The sequence below is a fragment of the Chiloscyllium plagiosum genome, unplaced genomic scaffold (genome assembly GCF_037043375.1).
Source record: "Chiloscyllium plagiosum isolate Xiang-an unplaced genomic scaffold, Cpla_swu_hap1 HiC_scaffold_28, whole genome shotgun sequence".
In the NCBI taxonomy this organism is placed as follows: Eukaryota; Metazoa; Chordata; class Chondrichthyes; order Orectolobiformes; family Hemiscylliidae; genus Chiloscyllium; species Chiloscyllium plagiosum.
Window position 1 is genome coordinate 5586539 of NW_028270166.1, and position 12550 is coordinate 5599088.

Below are 12550 nucleotides of genomic sequence, written 5' to 3' on the forward strand. Positions count from 1 at the left end.
CCCTGGAGGGGGTTCAACACAGGTTTACAAAGATGACACCTGGACTTCGGGGGTTTATTTATTGGAGAGATTAGACAACTTAGGCCATTATTCTCTAGAATTGAGATGGCTAAGGGGTGATTTAAACAAGGTTTACAGGATATTAACAGGGTAAGATAGGGTAGATAAAGATATACTGTTTCCTTGGTTGAAGATTCTAGAACCAGGGGCCATAGCCTAAGAATTTGGGCCAGACCATTCAGAAGAGATGTTAAAAAGTCTGCAGGATGAGTCACACTCTGGAAATTAAAGGAGATATGAGACAGAATGAGATATTTTCCCACTACTGAATTCATCCAAAAGACCTGAACAATCAAGAATAGCAATTGTACAATCAGAAAGAAGGCTACACTTTGTATTGCTGCCTAGAGTCCATTGGAGAGCAGGAAAGCCAGAGAGAGAAGGTTTTGAGAACTTTGAAAACACAAATTGATTCACGGTCACTAAGTCATTGATCGTCAAACAGATCCTAGAAGATTACAAAGACTTTTTTTTTAACAGGTCTTAGATGTTTTTCTCATGAATATCATCTTGAAGTAGATGAGAGAGTGGGAGCAGTGCAGCATCTTCCAAAGAGAGGTCCAACTGCCCTCAAAGTGCAGCCTGAAAGACAAGATACAAAAGCCGGAAAAGAGCTGCACAATCAAGAGAGGGACCACTTGTACAGACTGAACACAGTGATCAAATACTGGAGAAAAGAGAGTATTCATCATTCCAAAGGGTCTCGAGAACATTTTGAAGAGATCTCACTACCGCATACCAGTTGACATAAGTATACAGTGGCCAGTATCCCATCACCAAGTCATCTGTATTTACATGTACACAGTATATAAGACCAGAAGACATAGGAGCAGAAATTAGACCATTCAGCCCATTAAGTCTGCTCCACCATTCAATCATAGCTGATCAGTTTCTCAGTCGAGAGAATGGTGCTGGAAAAGTACAGCAGGTCAGGCAGCATCCGAGGAGCAGGAGAATCAACGTTTCGGGCATAAGCCCTTCATCAGGATACATTTCTCAACCCCATTCTCCCACTTTCTCCCTGTAACCCTTGATCCCGTTCATACTCAAGAACCCATCTATCTCAGTCTTAAATATACTCAGTAACCTGGCCTCCACAGCCTTCTGTGGTAATGAATTCCATCGATTCCCCACTCTCTGGCTGAAGAAGTTTCTCCTTATCTCTGTTCTAAAGGGTGGCCCCTTCACTCTAAGGCTGTGCCCTTGGGTCCTAGTCTTTCCTACCAATGGAAACATCTTCCCAACATCCACTCTGTCCAGGCCATTCAGGAACAGGAGGAAGGGTGCTATTCAAACGTACAGACAGCTGTGTACATTGTTTGGCACTTGCACTGCTCCAGAAGAATATTGAAGCATATAGCTCGAGAAATTGGTGATCTTCTTCGAAGGGAAGGTCTCGGGAAATGATCTGAATGAAGAGTCACAATGGAAGAAGGTATCACAGATCACAGTCAGTATCTGATGCAACCTTGCAACAGAGAGCTCATCGGAGCATAACTGGAATATGTTCTGGCCCCCTTACCTCAGTGAAACTATACTGGCACTGGAGACAGTCGAGATCACTAGACTGATCCCAGATCTAGAGGATGAGTACATTGGGCATACACTTATTGGAGTGTAGAAGAATGAGAGGTGACCTTATTGAAACATAAAAGATTCTTAGAGACTTGACAAGGTAGATGTGGAGAGATTGTTTCCCTTGTCGGCGAGCATAAGTACAGAGGTCATTATCTCAGAATAAGAGGTCACCTGTCTAAGACAGAAATGAGGAGGAATTTCTTTCTCAGAAGGGGAGTAAATCTGTTCAGTTCTTTACCAGAGAGGGCTGTTGAGGCTGGGTCATTAGTGTATTCAAGCCTGAGATAAACAGATCTTTTATCAGTAAGGAGGGAATTGAGGTTTCTAGGGAAAAGGCAGGAAAGGGGAGTTGAGAATTATCAGAGCAGACTCAATGGGCTGAATAGCCTACATTTTATGATTTTGTGACCTTGGGTCTTAAGCTGAATGAAAAAAAATGGCAGTTGAAGATAACCAAAGTCAAATCCACAGGGCATGTACTGCCAGACAAAAGGACATCTCTCAGATCCAAGCAAGGTGAGACCTGTAGCAGAGATAAAGCATCTCCGTGCAATACATTGTTGGATCTGTCAACTATTTAGCAAAATTCTTGCCCACTTTGTCATTAAAATGTGAACCTCTACACTAGCTCATTGTCCAGACGTTCAGTGATACAGAACCAGAAGTAATTTTGACCAGAATTAAACAACGTCAGTGCTGAGGTAAACAATGATACTGATGGTGTAACCTCACAGAGTGATGCCAGTGCCTCAGGCTTGGAATAGCCTTTACACAGCCAGGGGTAACCGGATGGATTTACAACTGAGACATTAACACAATCTGAATGATGCTCTGATTTTGAAGAAAAGCAGAGGGAGTTCTCCCTGGAAACCAGGGCAAATATTTATTCTTCAATCAACATCACTTAAATAGATTATATGCACTTCACCTCTGCAGTTGTGAAAATTGACTTCTGCACTTCCTACATTACAACAATGACTGCAAGTTGGGAAAGAAATACTTAATTGGCTTTGAGGAGGAGTGATTTTCAATGTTGGTTCTGCCCATTTGATCAAAAGAGCACATCAACATCTGCACATGGGTCAGAGGCAGGGAAACCATAGAATCCCTACAGTGTAGCAGCAGGCCATTTGGCCCATCGAGTCCACCCCAACCCACTGAACAGCATCCCATCCAGACCCACCCTTGTAACCCTGCATTTCCCACGGCTAACCCACCAAGACTGCACATCCCTGGACACTGTGGGAAATTTAACATGGCCAATTCATCCTAACCTGCAGACCTTTGGACTGTGGGAGGAAACTGGAGCACCCGGAGGAAACCCACACAGACACGAGGGAGAATGTACAAACTGCTAGCCCCATACCTCCCAACCCCACTACCCAATCGCCACCAAGTCAGAAGTCACATTACAGCAGGTTATAGCCCAACAGCGCTGCTCTGAAAGCTAGTCATTTCAAATAAGCCAGTTGGACTGTAACCTGGTGTCGTGTGACTTTTGACTTTGTCCAGCCCAGTCAAACCCTGCGACCTCCACATCAATCTGCATGGGATATGGAACAGGATAGCAAGTTAAAAATCACATTATCTTAGCTGTGCATTTGAATGAGAGAGAGCCTGTAGTACAGTAAATGTTTCAGACAGACAAGCCAGGTCTTGTGGCTCTCTGGGCCCAATGGTTTTCCCAATGTTTACAAATTGTTCTGATGGTTTCTGAAACTCTTTTCGGTGGCAGTTTTATGGCTCCACAGAAATCCTTGCGGATATTTTGGTTACACTTTTTGCTGGCTCCCTTGGCTTCGTCTTGATTCCGTCTGCTTGGGTTCAGTCTCTGCCTACATTTTGCGCTCTTTGTATTTACTAGATTCCAAACCTTTAACCGCTAAAGTACATATTATTTAAAATAACAAATATCCAGGCAGGACACAGGGGCCATGATTCAGTCTCAATGGGTCTTTCTTTCTGATGGGTGCTGGGGTTGTATTTATCTTTCCCCAGCCTGTTTTGATTAAGTTGGAAAGCGAATACTTCAACTTCCAGAAGCTTTTTGACTTGTTAGTTTAATCTAAACAAGCTGACAGAGACAAAATAGAAATGTCAGATTGAACAGTCTGCTGGGGTTGGAAATAAAGTTTTACTATTTATAGCACAGTTTGTGAAGGAATTGGACTGTTGACAATGGACTGGACTAACCAAGTATTGAGTATAATCCTTATCTGTGCTTGAATGGTCTTTGTTACAATTACAGAGAAAGGTGGCCCTTAATGGTCCATCTCTTTTTTTTTAATTCTTTCAGGGGATGAAGGCATGGCTGGTGAGACCAGCATTTTTCCCTAATCACCTTTGAACGGAGTGGTCATGTCAGAGAATAGCTAAGAGTGAGTTACATTGCTGTGGGTCTGACATCGCATAAAGACCAGAACAGGTAAGGATGGCAGATTCCCTTCTCTGAAGGATATTAGTGAACCAGATGGGGCTTTTACAACAATCGATGATAATTTCATGGAAACCAAGAGAGCTGCTGATGATGTAAATCGGAAACAAAAACAGAAGTTGCTGGATAAGGTCAGCAGGTCTGCCAGAGTTAACGTTTCTGGTTGAGAGACCCTTCTTCAGTTTCATGGTCACTGTCACTGTATACCCCAGATTGATGAATTAAAATTCAATTTCACTGGCGGCAGTCGTGGGATTTGAACTCATATCTTCCAAGGCTGGAGATCTGGATGATTGGTCTCTTACTGCTATGCCAACACATTTAACTGAGAAGGTTCCCCTTTTGCCATGAGCCATGTGTAATGGCTGGAAATAACTGAGACTTTCACTGGGTAATGCTGGGGACCAGCATTGTTAAGTGTGATTCACGTTAGTGTTGGTTTAGAGCATAACTCACAGCTCCCTTATTGCCCTCTCTCCTCTCAATCTCAGGATTCCACTTCAAGTCCCCAGCCAGAGTGTAAATGCAAGAGGTGTCGTGCAGCTGAGGGGCTGCTGCACTGTCAGCAATTCTATCTCTGACAATCCAATGTTAAACCAAAGCCCATCGGTTTTCTTAAATAAAACACAGAACTGCGAATGCAGGAGACCTGAAACAAACAGAATTAGAAAGTGCTGGAGAAACTCAGCAGGTCTGGTAGTATCCGTGGAGAGAGAAACAGTTAATGTTTTTGAGTCCCGTTGTTCAGGCTGTTTGCTTGGCTGATCATGAGAGATTCAAAAGCACCTCTTCAAAGCAGAGCTAGACAGACCAAGATCACAAAAGTGCAGATCATCATCATATATGACCAAACAGCCGGAAGGAACAGGAACAGGAGTAGGCAGTTCGGCCCCTCAGGCCTGCTCCACCGTTCTATAGGATCACGGCTGATCCAACGTTCCTCATGTGTGCTTTCCTGTATTTTCCTGTAACTCTCGATTCCCCGAACTGAGCAACAATCTATCGATCTCAGCCTTAAACATACACAAGCCCCATAAGTCTCCGCGGCAATCAGTTCACAACCCTCAGAGAGAAGAAATTCCTCCTCACCTCAGCCTTCAATTGGCACCCCTTTATTCTGAGATTGTATCCTCTAGTACTAGAGGGTCTCTGGGTCCTAGACACTCCCATGAGGGGAACATCCTCTCAGCATTGACCCTGTCAAGCCTCTTCTGAACCCTCTATGTCTCATTGAGATCGCCTCTCATTTACCTAAACTCCAGGGAGGCGAGTCCTAACCTGTTTAACCTTTGCTCATACGACAATCCCTCCACCAGGGATCATCCCAGTGAATCTTCTCTGAACTGCCTCCAATGAAATGATTTCTTTCCTTAAATAAGGGGACTGAAGCTGTTTGTGAGGACTCATTGCATTGCCTCTCACTGCATGTTTCTATATTACCCTTCACTGACTACCAGGCACTTCAATGTCATCTAGAAAAAAGGGGCTATATAAATGCAAGTCTTGCTTTCATTGGAGTACAAATCAAGTAACGATGCTTGGTTTCCTTCTTTGTAACAATGCAATTGGGACAACCTCATATAAGGACATCAACTTGTGGGCGGCACAGTGACACAGTGGTTAGCACTGCTGCCTCACAGCGCAGAGACCCGGGTTCAATTCCTGCCTCAGGCAACTGACTGTGTGGAGTTTGCACGTTCTCCCCGTGTCTGCGTGGGTTTCCTCCGGGTGCTCCGGTTTCCTCCCACAGTCCAAAGATGTGCAGGGTCAGGTGAATTGGCCATGCTAAATTGCCCGTAGTGTTAGGTAAGGGGTAAATGTAGGGGTATGGGTGGGTTGCGCTTCGGCGGGTCGGTGTGGACTTGTTGGGCCTGTTTCCACACTGTAATGCAATATAATGTAAAAAAAAATGTAACTTTTATGTAAATTGAATGCAAAATGCTGAAACTTGCTGTGAGGTTTCGTTCCCCAATTAAGTGAGATTTGTACATAAAATTAATCGGTCAAATTTGGAAGCAGCATTTGTGATAAATCATGGATCATTTAGTCATAGCCTGTCAGAAGGATGGTTGCTATTACAGAGGGAGTGCTGCTTTCCCAGGGGTGGATCACCTGGTTATTAATACGTTACTGGGTCACAGTAATTTCACTCTCTCTGTGAGATTATAGAGATGAGGTTTTGAAAGTGACAGAGAGGATTTTGACAGCTGTTGTTTGATTTATTCTTTACAAGATATTTGTCCCCCAGCATTTCCCGATCCTGTGGAAAAAAGACAGACCTTTGATGGAAGCATCAATTCAGGAGTATCTTGAAGTTAATTTGTGAAAAGAAGTTCCCACCAAAACCAGAACATCAGACACAAAGTGATGGAATGCTGCTTTGCCAAGAGTGAGGAATTCGGCTGCAGGTACCTAATGAAAAACATGTTCCTTTGGATTATAATTCACATTTATCCACGTATTTCTCAAACAGAGCTGACAGTAATAATCTGAGCCAACGATGATGTATGTTTTCAATATTGAACATTCCAGCATTAAGATCCAAGAGCTTTCTGTCTGGAGCATTTACATAGCACCTTCCACTGTCCTAGCCCATCCCAAAACCCTGTACAGTCGATTGCACATTTTTAAAAAATAGTCTCTATTATACTACAGGAAATGCAGCAGCTGATTTGTGCACAGCAGGATCCCATGAACATCGATTAGAAAATCTATTTCAGTGATGCCGGATGACGGATCAGCACTGTCCAAGGACTCTTCAACTTTTCCTCAGAATACTGACTGTAGGGTCTTTTACACTTAGCTGAGAGGGCAGGTGCAGCCTCAGTTTAACAGCTCAGCCTAAAAGCAGCACCTCCAGGAGTACATCCTCAACCTAGTCAGCCTCTCCTCAGAAAATACAAAAGCTTAAACAGGTTCAAGAACAGCTTCTTCCCCGCTGTTATCAGATTTCTGAATGAACCTCTCAGATTTCAAATCTAATGTTGATCTTGTGAACCTTCTTTGCAGTTGTAACTTTGCATCCCTCGCTCTGTTCAATCACCCTGTGAGCTTTGTATGGTATGACCTGCCTGTACTGCACGCAAAACAAAACTTTTCACTGTCCCTAGGTATGTGACAATAATAAATCAAATCAAATCAACATCGTTCCCCCCCACCCATACCTGGGAGCCACCTAGTGAAACTTTCCTGGTCTGTCTCCAAGGCCAATACTTTTTTCTTAGATAAAGGAATCAAGACTGCTCAGTTTTCCAGGTTTGATTTAACCAGTTTCTTGTACGGTTTTACCAAGACCACTTTATTCATACATTCCATTCCCTCTGAAGTAAAGGCCAAAAACCCATTTGCCTCCCCTAGCACCTGCTGAACGTGTATGCTGGTCTTCTATGATAAACGCGCGAGGATCCCAATTGCAGACAGCTTTTCACCCTTCATTAGATTAGATTAGATTACAGTGTGGAAACAGGCCCTTCGGCCCAACAAGTCCACACCGACCCGCCGAAGCGAAACCCACCCCATACCCCTAACCTAACACTACGGGCAATTTAGCATGGCCAATTCACCTGACCCTGCACATCTTTGTGACTGTGGGAGGAAACCAGAACACCCGGAGGAAACCCATGCAGACACGGGGAGAACGTGCAAACTCCACACAGTCAGTCGCCTGAGGCGGGAATTGAACCCGGGTCTCTGGCGCTGTGAGGCAGCAGTGCTAACCGCTGTGCCACCATGCCGCCCCATTGTCGGGAGGTAAACCACAAACACATCTGCAGCAGGTAGCTCCTTCCTGAGAGGAGGTGGGATGTCAGCTTCTCAGTCTGGTTTCCTTTTCAGTATGTCAGCCTTTATTGCTAAAAGAGGAGAGTCTGAAAGTAGGCAGCTGTTGCTGCAACTGTACAAGGTAGCAGTGAGACTGCACCCCAACAGCTGTGGACAGTTCTGATCTCCTGACTCGAGGAGGGATATGGTTATTTTGGAGGCAGTTCGAGGAGGTTCACTCGATTGATTTCAGAGATGAGGGGTTTGTCTGATGAAGAGAGATTGAGCAGTTTAGGCCGATGCTCTCTGAAGTTTAGAAGAGTGAGAGGAGATTGAGAGAACATAGAACATTCCAGCGCAGTACAGGCCCTTCAGCCCTCGATGTTGCGCCGACCTGTGGAACTAATCTTAAGCCCATTTAATCTACACTATTCCATTCTCATCCATATGTTTATCCAATGACCATTTAAATTCCCTTAAAGTTGGTGAGTCTACTACTGTTGCAGGCAGGGTGTTCCATGCCCCTACTACTCTCTGAGTAAAGAACCTACCCCTGACATCTGACCTATATCTATCACCCCTCAGTTTAAAGCTATGTCCCCTCGTGCTAGCTATTGCCATGTGAGGAAAAAGGCTCTCACTGTCCACCCTATCTAACCGTCTGATTGTCTTATATGTCTCAAAAAACATCACCTCTCAATCTCCTTCTCTCTAATGAAAACAGCCTCAAGTCCCTCCGCCTTTCCTCATAAGACCTAGGATATCTTCTCCTGCTCCTGGTTCTGGTGTTGTGGAGTCATACAGCACAGAAACAGGACTTTGAGTCCACTATGTCTATGCTGACCAACAAACCCCAAATGACACTAATCCCATTTACTTGAACTTGCTCCTGTGTTCTCCCTGTTTGGAGTTTTCCTGTCTCTATGTACAGGTGTGATAATCTGTCAGTTCACGCAGCGCTTGCTCGGCAGTCACTGAACTTACACCCATTGTTATCTTTTAATAATCATAGTCTGCTTTTAAATACATGCATGTTGAAGTTAAAAGTTTAATATGTCCACCAGTAATTTGGGATTCTGATTTGTCATCACGATACCCACAGTTGGCACAAAAGCTACTTCCAAATTTGACTGATTCCGATCTCTCCTGATTAGGGAATTTAAGAATTCAAATTGTGTTTTGGTAAAATCTTAGTCTCTTAAAATCTTTGGTATAAAGTGATGTGGAGGAGCCGGTGTTGGACTCAGGTGGGCTTGATCAGCAGTCACACAACACCAAGGTACAGTCCAACAGGTTTATTTGAAATCACAAGCTTTCGGAGCGCTGCCCCTTCATCAGATGCAGTGAGAGGGAAGGGCACACAGACACAAACCCACTCAAATCCACATATAAACTCCATGTCTGTGTGCCCTTCCTTCTCACTGCATCTGATGAAGGGGCAGCGCTCCGAAAGCTTGTGATTTCAAATAAACCTGTTGGACTGTACCCTGGTGTTGTGTGACTTCGGATTGGTATAAAGTGACCATGAAGCTGCTTTGTTGTAAAAACTCAAGTCATGAGTAGGTCCATGGTTGGGTAGAGTAGGCATCCAATCTGTGAGTAGCACCATTGGATGCCTCAGGATGAGAGTCTTTGATGAATGTGATACCCGTGCTGATACTAAGATCCTTGTGTATATGGCAGTCATTTTTCTGACTCTCTTATTTGGCTCCAAAACATGGACTAGGTACAGATACCCCCTCAAGACCCTTGAGAGGTATCATCACTGTTGTTTGAGAGGGATTCTCCGCATCAGCTGGGAGGACTGACATATTAACATCTGTCTCCTTGAAGCACCTAATAGCACCAGCATCGAAGCCATGATCATCCAAAACCAACTCTACTGCACTGGCCAAGCCTGAGCTCCAATAGACAAAGCCAATCATCTTCACCCAGCTCAAGGAAGGCACTTGCAAGAGAGAAGGTCAAAGGGAGTGTTTCAAGACTTCCCTCAGGAAACACAGCATAGATGCCAATGCATGGGAGAAAGAAGAAACTGACTTGGAGGCAATTCCTGTAAGAAGGAGTATAATTCATTGGGAATACCATCAGCAAGAGGGAGAATGGAAAAGGAACTGGAGAAAGGACCATTGATGATCTGAAGGCTAGAGATCAATTCCATCTCCCAGAAACACCTGTCCAATGTATGGTTGAAGATGTGTCTCTAGGATGGAGCCACACAAGGAGGGCAAGGACTCATCATCAGTGACATGGCATTTCCTAGATGGACAATCATTACTCGTTAGTGAGTGATTGCTGACAATGAGGGAGGGGAGGCTTTGGAGGGAGATCAGACGGGCAGCATAGAGGTTCGACAAAGCTCTTGTGGTGCAGTGAAAACTGTCCCTACCCCTAGACCAGATGGTCTGGGTTCAAGTCCCACCTACTCCAAACAAGGATCACACTAAGGTTCACCAAAAATATCTCCAGGCTCTGATCAGGCCATTGACTAGATGAGAGTGGTGCTGAAAAAGCACAGCAGGTCAGGCAGCATCTGAGGAGCAGGAGAATCAATGTTTCAGGCAAAAGCCCTTCATCAGGAACCCAGCTGATCAGATCGTTGCATTGTTAATGTCACAGAGGAAGTGTGAAGGTGAGTGTCAGAGTTGGTGGAATTATTTCTCCAAGAGAATCAAAAGGGGAAGTCAGAGGGTGAAAATCTGAAGCAACAGAGTTAGTCTAACCATGAGAATTATGAATAGATTAGATTACTTACAGTGTGGAAACAGGCCCTTCGGCCCAACAAGTCCACACCGATCCTCCAAAGAGTAACCCACCCAGACCCATTCCCCTACATTTACCCCTTCACCTAACACTACGGGCAATTTAGCGTGGCCAATTCACCTGACCTGCACATCTTTGGACTGTGGGAGGAAACCGGAGCACCCGGAGGAAACCCACGCAGACACGGGGAGAATGTGCAAACTCCACACAGACAGTCACCTAAGGCGGGAATTGAACCTGGGTCTCTGGCACTGTGAGGCAGCAGTGCTAACCACTGAGCCACCGTGCTGCCCATTATGTTTTAATAATGTTAGAAGGAGCTGTAAATTGATAGCATATGACACAGGTGTACATCGCTCTGGCCGCACAACCTCTGTTAATAATTAGAACACTTATATAACCAACTGCAGTCCTGACTGCTGTGAACCCAAGCAGAGAAGCAAGACCTAGTTGTTCTGGAACTTAAAAATCTCAGCTCATAAATTCATGGCACTCTCTCAGGAGATTATTCGATGGGTACAGAGGAATTAAACCATTCCTCATATCCCAAACCCCCATCAGCAACTTCCAATCCTTCACTCATCATGGGATCCAACTATTTCTGAAGTAATCCTGAAATATTACCTTCATTATGTCACCTAGCCAGTGTTAGCTCCAACTGCCAACTGACTGAGTTTCCAGGAAGGAAGCAGATGTTTGTATTACTGTAATCTAACAGATAAAACTGTGGATACTGGAGATCTGAAACGAAAATCAGAAATTGCTGGTGAAACTCAGCAGGTCTGGCAGCATCTGTGGGAGGAAAGCAGAGTTAACGTTTCAAATTTGTGACTTTTCATTGGAACCGAAGTCCTGTATTTACGGTGTTGATAAAAGGTATAGTTTACCAATAAGCAAACCTTTGCAATCTTTCTCAGGCCTATTTGCAGACACAAGCAAACTACAACAACAGAATAACAGATGGTGGCAGCGACGGGAGCATTCGATATTGTTGAACACAATGTGGAAGAGTCAGTGTTGGACTGGGGTGGACAAAGTCAGAAACCACACGACACCAGCATATAGTCCAACAGATTTGTTTGAAATCACAAGCTTGGACTATATCTTGATATTGTTGAAGACTGTGCAGTTAACCATATAGAGTCACAGCCCCTCATGATTTTGTAAACCTCTATAAGGCCGCCTCTCAGCCTCCAACGCTCCAGGGAAAACAGCCCCAGACTATTCAGCACAGAAACAGTGCTGTACTTCGGCCCAACTCACCCATGCTGACCAGATATCCTGAATTAATCTAGTCCCATTTGCCAGCACCTGGCCCATATCCCTCTAAACCCTTCCTATTCATATACCCACCCAAATGCCTTTTAAATGCTATAATTGTACCAGCCTCCACCACTTCCTCTGGCAGCTCATTCCACAATCACACCACCCTCTGTGTGAAAGAGTTGCCCCTTAGGTCCCTTTTAAATCTTTCCCCTCTCACCCTAAATCTATGTCCTCTAGTTTTGGACTGCCCTACCCTAAGAAAAAGACCTTGTCTATTTATCCTATCCATGCCCCTCATGATTTTATAAACTTCTATAAGGTCACCCCTCAGCCTCCAACGCTCCAGGGAAAACAGCCCCAGCCTGTACAGCCTCTCCCTATAGCTCAAACTCTCTAACCCTGGCAATATCCTTGTAAGTCTTTTCTAAACCCTTCCAAGTTTTTCACAACATCTTTCCAATAGCAGGGAGACCAGAACGGAACACAATATTCCAAAAGTGGCCTAACTAATGTCCTGTACAGCCGCAACATGACCAGGGAAATGAAAACCATACAGTAATATAAGGGTTCGAGATGGACCCTTCACCCAGTAGTCATGTGATTTTACATTATTTCCTCAATGGTGTCGACTATATATTCTTTCTGTAGTCATTATAACATTTTTTACGATATATCTCCCACATCTGACTA

At 44.4% G+C, this 12550-nt stretch overlaps 1 long non-coding RNA gene across 1 annotated transcript; it reads left to right on the forward strand.

The window, feature by feature from the left end:
• The first annotated feature begins 3932 nt into the window (after nt 1–3932).
• On the forward strand, nt 3933–11698 carry LOC148142487 (uncharacterized). The gene is made up of 3 exons (XR_015751892.1): nt 3933–4063; nt 6321–6480; nt 11512–11698. It is a non-coding gene; the product is annotated as an uncharacterized LOC148142487 (long non-coding RNA).
• The last annotated feature ends 852 nt before the right edge of the window (nt 11699–12550 follow it).